General features: G+C 60.6%; 1 protein-coding gene across 5 annotated transcripts in view; it reads right to left on the reverse strand.

Moving 5' to 3' along the window:
- The window catches only part of LOC110091170 (leucine-rich repeat and fibronectin type-III domain-containing protein 5), a 73,655-nt gene extending 63,234 nt beyond the window's left edge, over positions 1 to 10,421 (reverse strand). For all 5 annotated transcript variants that reach the window (XR_012082748.2, XM_072986979.2, XM_072986977.2 and 2 more), the window contains exon 1: positions 10,109 to 10,421. The gene's annotated coding sequence lies outside the window, so the exon portion shown is untranslated. The remainder of the gene's footprint in view (positions 1 to 10,108) is intronic.
- Between the last annotated feature and the right edge of the window lie 3,379 nt (positions 10,422 to 13,800).

Genomic DNA, 13,800 nt, shown 5'->3' on the forward strand with positions numbered 1-13,800 from the left:
AGCAAGCAGCTCCTGGGGTGAGAATGCCCTGCCCGGCCTTGCCCTCTCTGCTGTGTCGAACAACTGGGTGGTTTTAAGCCTAAACTGGGTTTGAGCTCTTCTACGTCGCCCACCAATGGTTTCGTTTGAATTTACATTTGGATTGGTTTCTTCTTTCTTTTGAATCAACTCTGAAGAACCAGCTACAATGCCTTTACCCTTTACATATTCCTCCGAAACAGCACTCACATGTTGTACACACACACACACACACACACACACACACACAGAGAGAGAGAGAGAGAGAGAGAGAGAGAGAGAAACCAATAGGAGAACTCACACCTCATGCACCGTGCAGGCCGGAGAGCATGGCATTCCACACTCCATTTTAATCATCAGCCAGCAGTCGGTGAGTCCAGCCACTGAGACCACAGCCACGGTTGTTTGCAGGACCTTAGGCCTGAGCTCTCGAAAAACGATCCGACCGGGAAGCGAACCTACCAGAATCACCGAGCCCTGGTCCACCTGCTTTGTGTTAATACAGTGGACCCTTGACTTACAGACAGCTTGACTTACAGACTTCTCTGGCCGCAAAAATTAGGTTTGACTTGCAGACTGAGATTTGACTTACAGACCAGAAAAAAACCAAAATGGAACAAAAACAGCCTGTTATGGGATTAATTGGTTTTCAATGCACTGTAGGTCAATGGAGACTTGACTTACAGACTTTTTGACTTGAGAACCGCCTTCCAATACGGATTAAGTTCTCAAGTCAAGACCCCACTGTAAACCTGATGGCCTGTCTAGTCCTCAACCATTTGTCTTCGATTTTGCCCAGATGGAGCATTTCTTCCTCACTGCAGGAGCTGCTAAGTGACACTTAAGTGCAGATCTTACCAGGATTTCTGCCCACCCTAAACCCGAGGTCTCTTCTCCTTTAAGAAATTGCCATGTCTAAGAAATGGAAGGACAGATCCTGAAGCTGAGGCTCCAATACTTTTCATGAGAAGAGAAGACTCCCTGGAAAAGACCCTGATGTTGGGAAAGTGTGAAGGCAAGAGGAGAGAAGGGGACGACAGAGGACGAGATGGTTGGACACGGTCACCAAAGCGACCAACATGAATCTGACCCAACTCTGGGAGGCAGCAGTGGAAGACAGGAGGGTCTGGAGTGCTCTAGTCCATGAGGTCACGAAGAGTCGGACACGACTTAACAACTAAACAACAACAAAGAAATGAGTCAAAAAACTTTCAAAACTTCTGAAGAAAAGGCTTTAAAGCCCTGCCAACAATCCTTTGAGATGGGTTCTTCTTCCCTCCCTTTTGCTTCAGTAGATTAGCGCTAAGTTAGAAATTTCCAACAGTGGCCAATATCTGCTGCTGAGCCATCTCAAAAACTGGCTGCCTTCAAACAAAAACAAAAACCCACTGCTTTAAAATTTGGACTACACCGTAGAACTTACTTTCTGTTATATTGGGGGGGGGGGGAGGAGTTGGTTTCTTTAACTGGAATAGTAACTTAAGGGAAATAGTTGACACATCCCTAAAATATGACGATGGAGTCGAAAACAGATCCGGGGGGGGGGAAGCTAATTTCATTTTTAAATTCATGCCCCTCTGACAAGCCTATTCAGACCAGGGGGAAGCGAAACCAAGGTGGAGGATCTATCCGGGGTCTCCTACCAACTCTCCTCAGACTGATGAGCACTACTTGGGTGGGAAACGAAACGTCTCAAGCTCATAGGAAAGACGTCCAGTTGCCATGACTCCACTTCCAGATAACCTCCCCTAGAAGACTGAGAATCTTCACAGATATACAGTACAAGGTGTGTGTGTGTGGGGGGGCAGTTGTCACCCTCCAGGACTGCCTGAAGAGCAACTTTAAGAACAAAAGACGTGAGGAGTGGACAGACAGACAAGCCAAAGACGTTGCTTCCTCCAACATCCCTTCCTCATCAAGGATTCTGGGAAACAGCTAGGCCACCTCCCCCCACACACACACCCTGCTGCTGCCTTCCCCACCCATGGGCAGATGGAAGAAGGGTTGTGTGCCACTGGCCCCAATCCAAAAGGGTGGTGCTGGTGACCAACCTGAGAGGACCACTCCCCAGCCCAAGACCAAACGACCCTCAAGATAACCTTGCACACACTGATGGGTATATCTCAGAATTAACCCCTCTTTCCCTGGGGAATCCCTCCCTCCTTCTCTCCCTCTCCCAGCTACTATGAGCCCAACAGAGGATTCCTGAAGGAAACCACAAGGGAGGGAAAGGGAAACGCGGAGGGCCCTCCCCCCTGCCCCCCCTCCAGAAAAGTCCAAGGCTTCGACCCGGCGTGCCTTAGTCCAGTGGCACCACTGCTTGGAACGAAGACCAAAGCCCCTCCACCTGACACCCACTCCAGGTGGGAATCTGAGAGGGCACCACAGGGAGGTTTGGTGAAGGGCGACGGGTTTTGGACATCTGAATTACACAGGCACGAAATGGGATGCCCCAGGAAAGCGCCCTTTAGCAGCTGGCTTGGGAAAACCCCCACCTTCATGGAACTTGGAGGGATAGTAAAAGAGAGTCGGGCTCTCCATGATGCCGGGGGTGGGGTGAACCAGGGGGGCCTCTTTGGGGGACGCCAGAAATTCAATCCTTCCCAAACTTAGAGGGATTGCAGAGGAGAGTTGGGGGAAGCCTTTTTTGGCAATGTTGGTGCCTCCAGGCGCTTGGAGCAGGTGTTTTATATCCCAACGAATTGGCAAATCAAAAATCACTAAAAATCCGTTAATTCGTATTCATCGGGGGCATCACTTTGGACAAAGATCAATCTATGAATTTGTGATTTTTGACTAATCTTGCCATTAATTTTTTTTAATTCGTGCCCATCTCTAGTCCCTAATGATAACCTCGATGTGAGACCAATTAGGGCACAACCAGATCCACCTTCACTGAAAAGGCCTGCCAGCGACGTTCTGGCCACCTCTGGTCAAACCTGGGCCCTTGGGAGCTGTCCCGAGATCCCGGACGACGCCCAGTCCCTTCTGGAAGGAAGGCACTCTAACCCCCAACAGGCCTACAATCCCAGCCCCAGGGGTGATCCTTTCGACTCCCAGGACCTTCACCTGGTCTGAATGGAGCCTCGGTTTAGTTGCCCGCACTCAGTTCCCTGTTACATCCAATCCAGACAGCAGCCCAAGACTTCTGCCGCCTCCTTGACACCAGCTGGATGAGAAAGACAGAGCCGTCGGTCGTGGGAAGCCTACGTAGCCAACAAAGTCTGGGCGGCCTCTCCCCACAGCTCCCTATGTTGGCATTAAACAGCTTTGTGGGGGGAAAGGGGGCAGAGCTCTAAGGACTCCACAGCCTAAAGAATCAGCAGCGTCCCGCCTGCCTTCCAAAACCACCTTTTGCCAACACTCAACCAAAGAAGGAGGACCAGAACACAGCGCCTCCGGGTCCCCCAGTGGCCGAGAATTCTGGACAGATCCGCCAGGGAGTTCTCCTCAAAGCCACCCAGAAGTCCCACAAAAGCAACAAACCTGCCCTTGGCCAAAAATCTGACCTGATTTCTGGCTGCTGTCACCAAGGCTGGTTTCCAAGGAGAGTGCATGAAGAAACGGGCACCTTCATTCCTCCTCTGAAGCTGTGGCTGGAACCAGCCCTCAGAACACTCTGCACACTTCCCACAATCACACCTCTCAGAGGAGAACGAGGAAGAGGAGGAGGAGGAGGAGGAGGAGATGCAAAAGGGGGGCAGCCCAAAGGCCTGAGGGATGGAAACCATTCCCCCCCACCCCACCCCCACCCCCACCCCAGAAGTCGGCAGTCACTCCTCAGCTTTGACACAACCTCCTGCTCAGAGGCCACCTGGTCCCTTCCCTGGGAATTTTTAAGCAACACTTAAAAATGTGGCTTTTCTGACAGGCCTTCCCGGACCGTACAACAACTTAATTACAATGCCTAATTATAGTGAGTGGTCTCAACATTTATACAATCAGCCCTGTTGATCCATAATTATTTAAATTGTTGGTTGTTTCATCTTTATTTTGATTTTATATTATGAACATTGTTTGGAATTGTGTATGTTTTATTTGTTTAATATGTAAACCGCCTAGAGTGGCCTAGTAGCCAGATGGGTGGTATAGAAGCCAAATAAATCAATAAACAAACAAATAAAAATTAGAACCCACAGTGGGAATGGCAGGGCGGACGTCTTTCTTCACACAGTGCACAGTTAAGCTCGGGAGCCTGCTGGCACCAAGGTGGACTGATCCAGACCAACACATGGAGGAAGATGTTAAGCTTCAGAGGGTTACACTCTCCTGGCGATGGTCTCCTTCCTTCTGTACCTGAGGCTGGGTGCCTCCCGAACGCAGTGGCTGGTGAACCACAGCCCTCCTCCCTTGAGCCCCTGGCTGGCCACCGTGGGAGCAGCAGGGTTGAAGAGGGTGGCCTTCTGCCAGTCCTAGGAGGGTCATTTTGCTGCTCTTGCGCTAGACAGATACTCATTGCTCAGACATGGGCCACTGAATAGATCCTAAGGATGAAAAAACGCTTCCCACGGATTCAGGCCCTCTCCTTAGGAGAGACCCCTCCACAGGGAACGTTGTGGCTCTGTAAAATTCCCTGCCTCCATAAAGAATAAAAACATACCGTCTCAATGCTGGAGATGCAAAAAGGGAAAAGGGACCCCTAAGCATATGTGGGGGAGTTGTGAAATAAGAAAGAAAGAATAGGCCCTGGTTTTTGAGGAAATTAGAGAAATTATTGGATGCAATATTCAGATGTCACCAATATTCAGAGGTGACATATTATATGCCCTCCTGAACAAAATTAAGAATGATCATTTGAAAAAAGATCATAAAGACTTAGCTGCTACAATGGCTACAGTAGAAAGATTGATACAGTATTTGCAAAGAATTGGAAAAGTGACAAACAAATCAATTTTGAAGACTGATTTAAAGGAATGTGCAGTTTAGCAACTAATGAACATGTGAAATGAAAATAAGAAGAGGAAGGGTAAACTCTAACAATTTCAAAAATGTATGCATTTTAAACTTGGAATATGTCTTTTTGAAGGAGAAAGTTATAGGCCAGCCAAAGAATCAATGTACATTTGGAGAAAAATGGGGTGAAAAGGGGGCATACATTGATATTATTGGTCACTTGGACCCAAGGATGAAGGTGGCACAGGAGGGGAAAGTTCAATGTGTATTGTGTGTAGTCACCACTGAGTTTGTGTTTTAGCTTTAATTGTGTTCTTTGTAATTTCCCTTTTATTAACAAAAATAAAGTTAAAAAAAAAATATTCCCTGCCTCCTGCCGAGAGAGAAACATGTTATTTCCTTGTCCGTGGCAAACTCCCTGCTACTTGTCTAGAAGCCCTCAATCCCTTTTCCCTTTGGAAAATGGAAAATGCTGGTAAAACAGGCATAGAAGGACAGGCCTCTGTGCCAAGTAAGGGCCCAGCCCTCTGCGCCCCCCCCCCAGACAACATCCACACATCTGGAGGCTGACCCCACTCCAAGCGCATCCCTTCTCTACACCATGAAAGCAAGAAACGAGGGCTAGGGTCTGGCCAGTGGAGGCCTGCTCCTCCCTCTACCTCCTCCCCTCCCCTGAACACACTGCCGGAGGGGGCGGGGCGGGGGGGGAGCTTTCAGGCGCAACTTCAACCCGGAGCGCCACAGCCGCCAGAGTCACACCAGCCTTCAACACAGTACTGGCCTGGGAGAGTCAAATTCTCCGTCCTGCCCAATAACATTTTGCACAGTCCTCTTTCAGCTGTCGAGATGAATTATGCACATGACATCAAAAGCAAAGCAGGCCGAGCTCTGACTGACGCATGACCTGCATACCAGCTGCCCTCCTCGACTGAACGAACCTTAAGACCAGACCTGGGCAGAGTGCGGCCCGAGGGCCACATACGGTCCCGCGAGCCGCCCCGTCCAGCCCGCGGACAGTTTTGAACATCAAAACCATTTATAGCTTTTTGTCTAAAGTTGATCAGTTGCTGATCTTTAACATACCGCAAAAAAACCTCTTTAGTATTTGTGAAGATTAACAAGTTTAAAATAAAAACAATCATAACATCACTGTTTCATTTTATTTTTAAGTAAAGTTGGTTCGGCCCCCCCAAACACAGTTCAGATTTTTCATGTGACCCCCCCCCCTATAGAAATTAATTGCCTACCCCTGCTTAAGAGGAATGCACCTTAAGCCAAATCTGTCCCAGGGCAGCCCTGATCCCATGTGCAGGCATGTGTCGTGCGGGGGGGGGGACAGAATGAGGTGGTTCCCCCCTCCCACCGCCGCCCCCCGAAGGCCCCGCAAGCTCTTGGCTCTTCTGTTCCAGGGTGGGAGGGGGTGGCGACCTTAGAAGGCAGGTCCCTTCCAAGGAGGTGGTGCTCAACGGCCTTCCACCCCTGGTGGGGATCCATTATGCCCTAATCGGCCAGAAGCTACATAGTCTAGCAGGGGCCCCCCCACCCCTCCAGTCTGCAGGGAAAAGAAAAGAGAAAGAAGAGGTGGGCAACTTCGTGTCAGTGCACCCATTATTAAGAGGCAAACCCAAAAAAGATCAGGTCAGCTGCGCAAGGTGGTGACGGAAATCAGTCCTGAAGGCCACGGGCCCTTGGCGCTTGGATTCCGTCCCACTTCGGGAATTCAGCTGCCCGGACCGTTGCCCGGCAAGGCCTGGGCCGAGCCTCTCTCCAGCCAGCCTTCCTGACCCTCCAGGAAACAGGAGCTGCCCCCTCTGCTCCAAAAGGTATAGAGATGCTCTGCTGAGGAGGGTCGTGGGAAGGGGTGAAGCACTGGGGGGGGGCGCGGGCGAGGGGGCTGTTCCAGAACTCCTGCACTTCCTTGCTCCTTCCTCGGGCCAGGCTGGGCTCCTTCCGGGGCCAACTTCTTCCCACCGCTGACCCTTGAAAGCGTCAGGGCCGGGCAAGGGCTCACCTCCCCACTCAAGGGGTCTGTCACCCATGGGGGGGGAGGTGTTACTACCGCAGACAGAGGTGGGCAGGGGGAGCACTGAGCAGGCTCAAGGGTCCCAGAGAACCCCAAGCCATTCACCCACACCCCCTCCCCTCCCCTCCCCTCCTGCCCACAGCCACCTGCTCCAGCACTGCATCAGCAGTCCATGCCCGGGGAGGGGGGGGGGGCGCGGAGGTTTTGCATCGAAGCAGTATCTATTTCAGCTTTGCAGGAGGCGGAGGAGGCCAACCAACAGCCACGGGTGGAAGAAAACCTGGTGCCTCCCCCCTGCACCCCTCCCCCACAAAAAAGAAGCCCTTCTCTCAAGTACAAAGCAGCTCCCATGGAGTGGCCTCATCCAGAAATGTGGGGCAGCCCAGCAGAGGCCCTACTGAAGCCCCCCCCCTTGGTCCTCCAAGGGCACAGGCCCTGCCGCCCCCCCCCCCAACCAGGGAAGGCCTGGATGTGGGGAGGCTGCTCAAGAACAGCTCAAACCTGCCAGGCCTGAATGCAGCCAAGCCCCTGGCTCTGGGAACACAACACATGCATCCAGAAGGAAGGCAGCGAAGGGAAGGTGGGGGGGGGGGGGCGGACCCTCCAGCCTTGACAGGTCTGCTTGGCTCTGCCGAGGCGGAGTTCTAACAATCTTCTGATCAGGCCATTTATTCCCATTTTTCCCCCAAAAACTTTCCCATAAAATGAATCCTTCTCTGTGGCTGCTCCCAGAGACTCTGGAACTCCCTCCCACTGGAGACCCGGCTGACCCCATCTTCACGGCCCCTTCTCCACGCAGCCAATGACCTTTCTCTTCAGGCAAGCTTTCCCTCAGTGACTGGCTGCCTGACGGGGGGGGGGGGTTGTTTAATGGAGGGTTGTGCCTTGCTGCTTTTGGGAGTTGCTTATGATTATCCATTCTGTTCTCATGGATCCTTTTAGCACCGTATACTCCTTGTGACTTCCTTAAACGTTGCCTTGTAATCATTCTAAGCTGTCTTGGGTCCTTCTTAAGAAAGGCAGCTTAAAATATTTGAAATGAATAAACAAATCAATGAGCAGTCAGCTCCTCCCGCAGAGGTGATCTGGGTCCCCAAAAGAGGCTGGTCCCTGAGCCCGCTGGGCAGCCGGGGGGGGGGGGGCTTCCCTGGCCAGAGGGGCCGAGACCAGGGCCTCAGGCCCGTCCCCGTTCCTCTCCTCCAGCTGCTTCAGCTTCCCGACTGGCCCCAAGCAGCCCCCACCTCCTCAACCAGTACCTCCTCCCTACAGCAAATGCTTCCCAGCCGGGGGCCACCCAGGTGTCCCGGACTGCACTTCCCAGAAGCCTTCACTGTCCACTGTGCTGGCCTAGGGCTTCTGGGAGCTGCAGTCCAAGCAAGCCAAGGCTGGGAATGAGGACGGGTGTCCCTGCCCTCACCTGCAGGGGCCCTCTTCTTCTTCCTCCTCCTCCTCCTCCTCCTCCTCCTTCACCAGCAGCCTTCCTAAGACTCTTGCGAGGTAGGCAGAGCGCTTCAGAAGATCCACCCCAGGAGCCCCAGCATCACTGAGGTCAGGATCCGGCCCTGGAGGGCCTTGGGATTCTCCTGCTGGGAAGCCAATCTGCAGCTGCTCCTCCTTGTTTATGTCAGCGGAGGCCCGGAGCGTGCCCACTGCCAAGGAGCCCACCTGGAGAAGGCTTAAAGGAAGGCAGTGCCCGTGGGGGGACCAAGCGAGAGACCCCCCCCCCGCCTTCTCCAAGAGGCAGCCCCCCCCCACCTGGTGCAACAGGCAGAGCAGCAGCAGCAGCCCCAGAAGCCCACCTGCCACCCCTCAGGCCACCCAAGGAAAGGGGAGGCGACCCCAAGTGGGTCTGGGGGAAGCCCCACATCCCTTTCCTTGGGGCAGAGCTCTCCCCCTAAGTCAGGGAGTGGGGGAGAGACCCCAACCCCAGGGCGCCCCCTTTCGCCTCCCGGGGGAAACCCCAACAAAGGGGCTTAAACCGACCTTAAATCGACACCCCGAGGGAAAGCGAGATGCAGCAAAACGAGGCCAAATGTCGGCGGGGGGGGGGGGAGCGGCGCAGCGGGAGGGGGAGCCTGAAGGCGACGGAGGCCGCGGCCGGCGGGGTGGGGGTGGGGGGAAAACGTCCCTTCTGCTCCCCCCCCCCCCCGGGCAGGCAAGCACCGCCAGAGCCTCCGAAGCCTCCTCCGCCCCCAGGCGCTCCCCGAGGGGCTCCCGTGCCAAGCGCTCCCGCCCCGGCAGGTGCCCGGGACTCGGAGGAGGCAGCCGGGGCGGGGGCGGGCCGGGGAGGGCGGGGGCCTCCAGAGAGCCCCCCGCGCAGACCCCGGGCGGTGTGGAGTGGGGGCGTCGGGAGAGACGGGAGGGGGAGAGCCCCGAGGGACCCCGCCTCCCCTCCGGGCAAAGAAACCCCCCCCCCCCGCGCCGGCAAAGAGAGCCGCCTGGGTGGGGGTGGGAGCGAGGCAGAGCTTCCCCGGCCGGGTCGCCTCCCCCCCACCCCCCGCCCCGCGCCCCCCCGCCCCGCGCCAGCCAGATGGGGAGGGGGAGAGGAGGGCTGGTCTCCGCCTTCTCCCCCCCCCACCCCGCCGTCCCTTCCAAAAGCGGCCCTGGAGCTCCCCCAACCTGCCGGAAAAGCAGCAGCAGCAGCAGCAGCGACGACAAGGCAGACAAACTGGGGGGGGGGGAAGAGGGAGAGAATCCGGAGCGCCGAGACCGGGACCGAGCCAGGCCTCCTCGCCCCTCGCCCGCCCCAGGAGGAGTGGGGGGGTTGGGGCGCGGGGGGGGTCCCGGTCCCTCGTCCGCCTCCGCTTGACCGCCCGCCAGTCGCAGCATCCGCCCCCGGGCGAGCTCCCCCGACCCCCCCCCACAACAACGACGCCCACGGACCGGAGCCGCTTCCTCTCTGACCCCCTCCCCGCAAGCGGCGGTGGGAAGGAAGCAGACACCCCCCCCCCCACACACACACACACACACGCCCGCCCGCCCGCCCCCGCCGGGAGGCGCCCCTCCCCCGTGCCGCAGGCATCGCCGCCTCCCTCCCCCTCCCCCTCCCCCTGGCCGCCGCCCGGCCTTTCGGAGCCCCCCCCCCCCCGCTTTCTTTCTTTCCTCCCTCCCCCCCTCTGCGCGGGGGCTGCAATGCAGAGAGATTGCCGGGCGCCGAGGCAGGCCCTGCCTTACCTGCCGCCTCCCGGGGAATCCGCCCGCCCGCCCGCCCGGGGCGCTCCCTCGCCGCCGCCGCCGCCTCCTCTTCGCCGCCGCCGCCGCCTTCTCGGGCGCCTTCAGCCGCCGCTCCTTCTCCGCGCCCGGTCCCTGCCCGCTCCTCCGGCGTCGCGGTCCTCAGCAGCCCCAGCCCCAGCGAGAGCAGCAGCAGCAGCAGCAGCAGGAGCGGCGGCGGCGGCCGGAGCCGGAGCCGCATCCTAGAGGCGAGAGGCGGCAGCGGCGGCGGCGGCTCGGCTCAGGGCCCGGGCGCTCCAGCTCCAGCCGCCCCGCTCGCCCCATGGAAAGCGCGGGGGCGGCGGGCGGACGGGCGGGCCGGCCGGCGAGGGCCGAAGCCCGGGGGTGGGGGGTGGGGAGCGGGGGCGGCGGCGGCGGCGGTGACCTTGCCGCCCGGCCCCTGCCCGCTCCCGCCGCCCGCCCGCCTTCCCTTCGTCCGTCCGCCCGTCCGTCCGTCGGGGGTCCGCCTCAATGCCGGCCGCGGGCGCGCGGCTCCTGCGCCACCGACGCAGCCCCTCGGCGGGACGGGAGCGCCTCCGGCCGCGCTCACATCCTCCCCGCCGGTCGCGGGCGCGAGCCTCGAAGCCTCCGCCGGTCGCTCGCTCGCTCGCTCGGCCGGCCAAGCAGCAGCCAGGCGCCGGCGCCGCCTCGTCCTCCTCCTCCTCCTCCTCGTCCGGGTCCTCAGCGCAGGCGGAGGGCGCAGCTACGGCAGGCGGAGCCGAGGCGGCGGCACTGCAGCCCCGAACCTTGGGCGGCGCTCTCCGACGGGGCCCCGGCCGCCCTCCGCCCAGCCTCGCAGCAGCACCGGCACCGGCAGCAGCACCAGCGGGAGGAGGAAGAGCCCCCCGCCGTGGGCAGCCCCATCGCCGGCGCCCCGGGCGCGGGAGGAAGGCGAGCGGGAGCGGGACGAGGAGGCGGCTGCCGCCCGGCCGAGCCCAGCCGCATCCAGCCCTGCGCGGCGGCGGCAGCGTTCCCTCCTCCTCCTCCTCCTCCTGCGCAGTCAGAAGCGCACCCGAGTGGCCGAATGGGGAAGCGGCGGCGGCGGCGGCGGCATTGGAGGGCGGGGCGCGGAACCCGAAAGACGAGGGAGGGGGGGACGCTCCGCCCGCCCCTCCCTCCGCCCGCCCCTCGCCCGCTGGCTGAGTCTGGCCGGCCTCCGCTCAAGGTTGCCGGAGCCGCCGAAGGGGCGCCCGCCGGCCTCTCCAGTTCGCCACCAGCAGCCGGAGTGGCGTCGGACTGGAGCTGAGCCTGAAGGGCGGAGGGGTGGGGCCGGGAAGGGCGCCCTCCTCCTCCTCCTCCTCCTCCGCGCACCGAGCGCGGGCATTCTCCGCCGCAAGCGAGCCACAGCCCGCCGCCCCGTCGGGGTTCCTCGCCCCGATGGGAGAACGAAGGGCAGCAGGACCGAGCGAGCTCTCGGGGCAGCGTCTCCGGCGGGGCGGGAGCCACAGGCCCTCCGGTGGGGTGGCCGGAAACGGTTCCTCTCCGGCGGCGTCGGGGGTAGGAGCGAGTCGGGAAGAGACCGGGTGGCCCCGACGGGACAGCCCTTCCCGAGGAGGCATCCGGGAGACTCAAGCCGCGGAGCCGGGCGGGAGCGAATTGGTCTGCCTGGCAGGGGAGCGGCGGGGGTTGGGGTGGGGGTGGGCTGGGGGGAGCCCAAGGGCGCGCGCAAGGCGGCCCGGAGATCCCAGCCCGCCCGCGGGGGGGGGGGGACGGTCTCCAGGAAGCGCAGGAGGGCAGGATCCTGCCGGAGAGGCTGCCAAGGTCTGGCTCAGGAGGAGTCTCGGACCTCCTCGGGCTGTTGTCCAGCAGCGCCTTCCCGCCCTCCGCCTCTCCGGAGATGAGGGTTTGGACCCGCGAGCGAGCGCGTTGCCTGCCCGGCCCGGCCCTTCGGGAGGGGACCGCCTGCGGGGTTGCTCTGCTCCGGGAGGCCGCCCGCCAGGGGTGCGCCGGAGCTGCACGATCGCTTCCCGGGCGCCTGTTCTCGGAAAGCGCCCTGGGGACGATCGGAGGGCGGGAGGCAGCTGCCGGCGTCTCTAGCCCGGAGATGCTCCTGGGAGCCTGGCAGGAGAGCCCGCTCCCCCGGGGGTGCGGCAGGAGACCGGCAAGTCAGCGGGGAAGAAGCGCGCCGGGCGGGCCGGTTGCTTTCAAGCCCAGCCCAGGGCGCCTGGAGAGGACCAGCGGCCGCCGGCCGGGCAGGGCCGGGACAAGCGCCTCGGCAGCTGCTGCTGTCCCGCCGGGGCCGCCGCTCTCCGAGGTGCTGAACCGGGCGTCGCCTCCGCCTCCAGCCTCGCACCCCCTCCACACACACACACCCCACCACCACCACCCCTTTCTTTCTCGCTCGCCCACACACACGCCGGGGGGTGAGCCTCTCTCGGAGCGGCAGGAAACTTCGGGGCGGGGGGAGGGTCCGAGCCCCCCCCCTGTTTTCCAGGCAACTCTGGCTCTCAAAGGGTCGCCAGCCCCCTTGCGCCCGGGGCCTCCCGGCCTCTCGCGGGCCGAGTCTCTCCGCCGGGCCCTCGGCAAAAGTCGCGCCGGCTGCCGATCGTCCTGGGGAGAAACTCGTGGAAACCCCAAGGTCGCCGCCGCCCGAGGGGGATCGTCTGAACCGGTGCTGGGTTGGGCCAGCGGGGAAGCCTGTTGCGCGCGTTGGAATTGGGGGGGGAGAGAGAAACCGCCTGGCCCCAAGATTATGAAGGGAGGAGCGGGAAAGACAGCGGTGCTCCTGCCCGGGAATCAAGGGCCGAGTGCGGCCCCTCTGCTCCCCACCGCTCAGCCAAGGACGCGGGGCAGCTGGAGGGGGCGCCGCCCTTGGAAGAGCGAGGGGGCCAGAAGGCAAGGAGCTGCACAGGGCCCCGATCCAAACACCGAGCCCTTCCAGGTTTCCACCTGGCCCCGAGAGGACACCGGCGGACCCCTCCACCTGTCCGCAGACCCTGGCCAGGCGGTGCCCAGAGAGAGAGGCCTGCGCTCAGGCCTTGCCTGGGAAGGAAGTCACCAACCCCCCCCCCCCGCCCGCAGCCTTGCCCCCCCCCTCGCCCGACACTCAAGAGGCCGGAGGGGCCCGAGCAGCGGCGGCCGAAGTGGGTCGCTTCGATTGTGGGCCGGCTGGCCTCTCGCGCGGGGACTTCCCCGGCCGGTGCGGGCAAGAGCGCCCCCCCTCGGAGGCCGGCGTGCATAGCAGCCCTCTCTCTTCCCCCCCTCCCCCCCGCGGCTCGTCCCCCTTCTCTTTCCTCCACGTGGCTCATTGTGGGCGCGTTTTGTCCAAATAAAAACATATTTGAAGGCTTTCAGGCACCCAAGACGTTCCCCCATCAGAGGAGAGCGGGGAGGGGGGAGGGAAAGAGAGAAGTGCGTGTGGGGAAGGATTTTACCCCCTTCCACTGTTCCCCTTCGCCCTCCTGCAGGAGCCGGATCCAGCCTTTCTTTGGCTAGCAGAGAGGACACGTTTGCAGGCCTGGCTGGGGCCGCTCCTTCCCGAGGGAGGGGCGCGGCTCTTGTGTTAGAAGGCCCAAGCGGGGGGGGGGGAGAGGGCGCCTTGGGCTGCATCCGACCGTCGTCCGTGCGGGTAGGGGGCTGTTTTCGATCCTGCCCGCGGTTAGGGCTGAGCGCAGGGCCTGGCGGATCTCCTCACTTCCCGGAGCCTCCTGCCCTCC

This window comes from Pogona vitticeps, chromosome 1 (assembly GCF_051106095.1).
Source record: "Pogona vitticeps strain Pit_001003342236 chromosome 1, PviZW2.1, whole genome shotgun sequence".
NCBI lineage: Eukaryota > Metazoa > Chordata > Lepidosauria > Squamata > Agamidae > Pogona > Pogona vitticeps.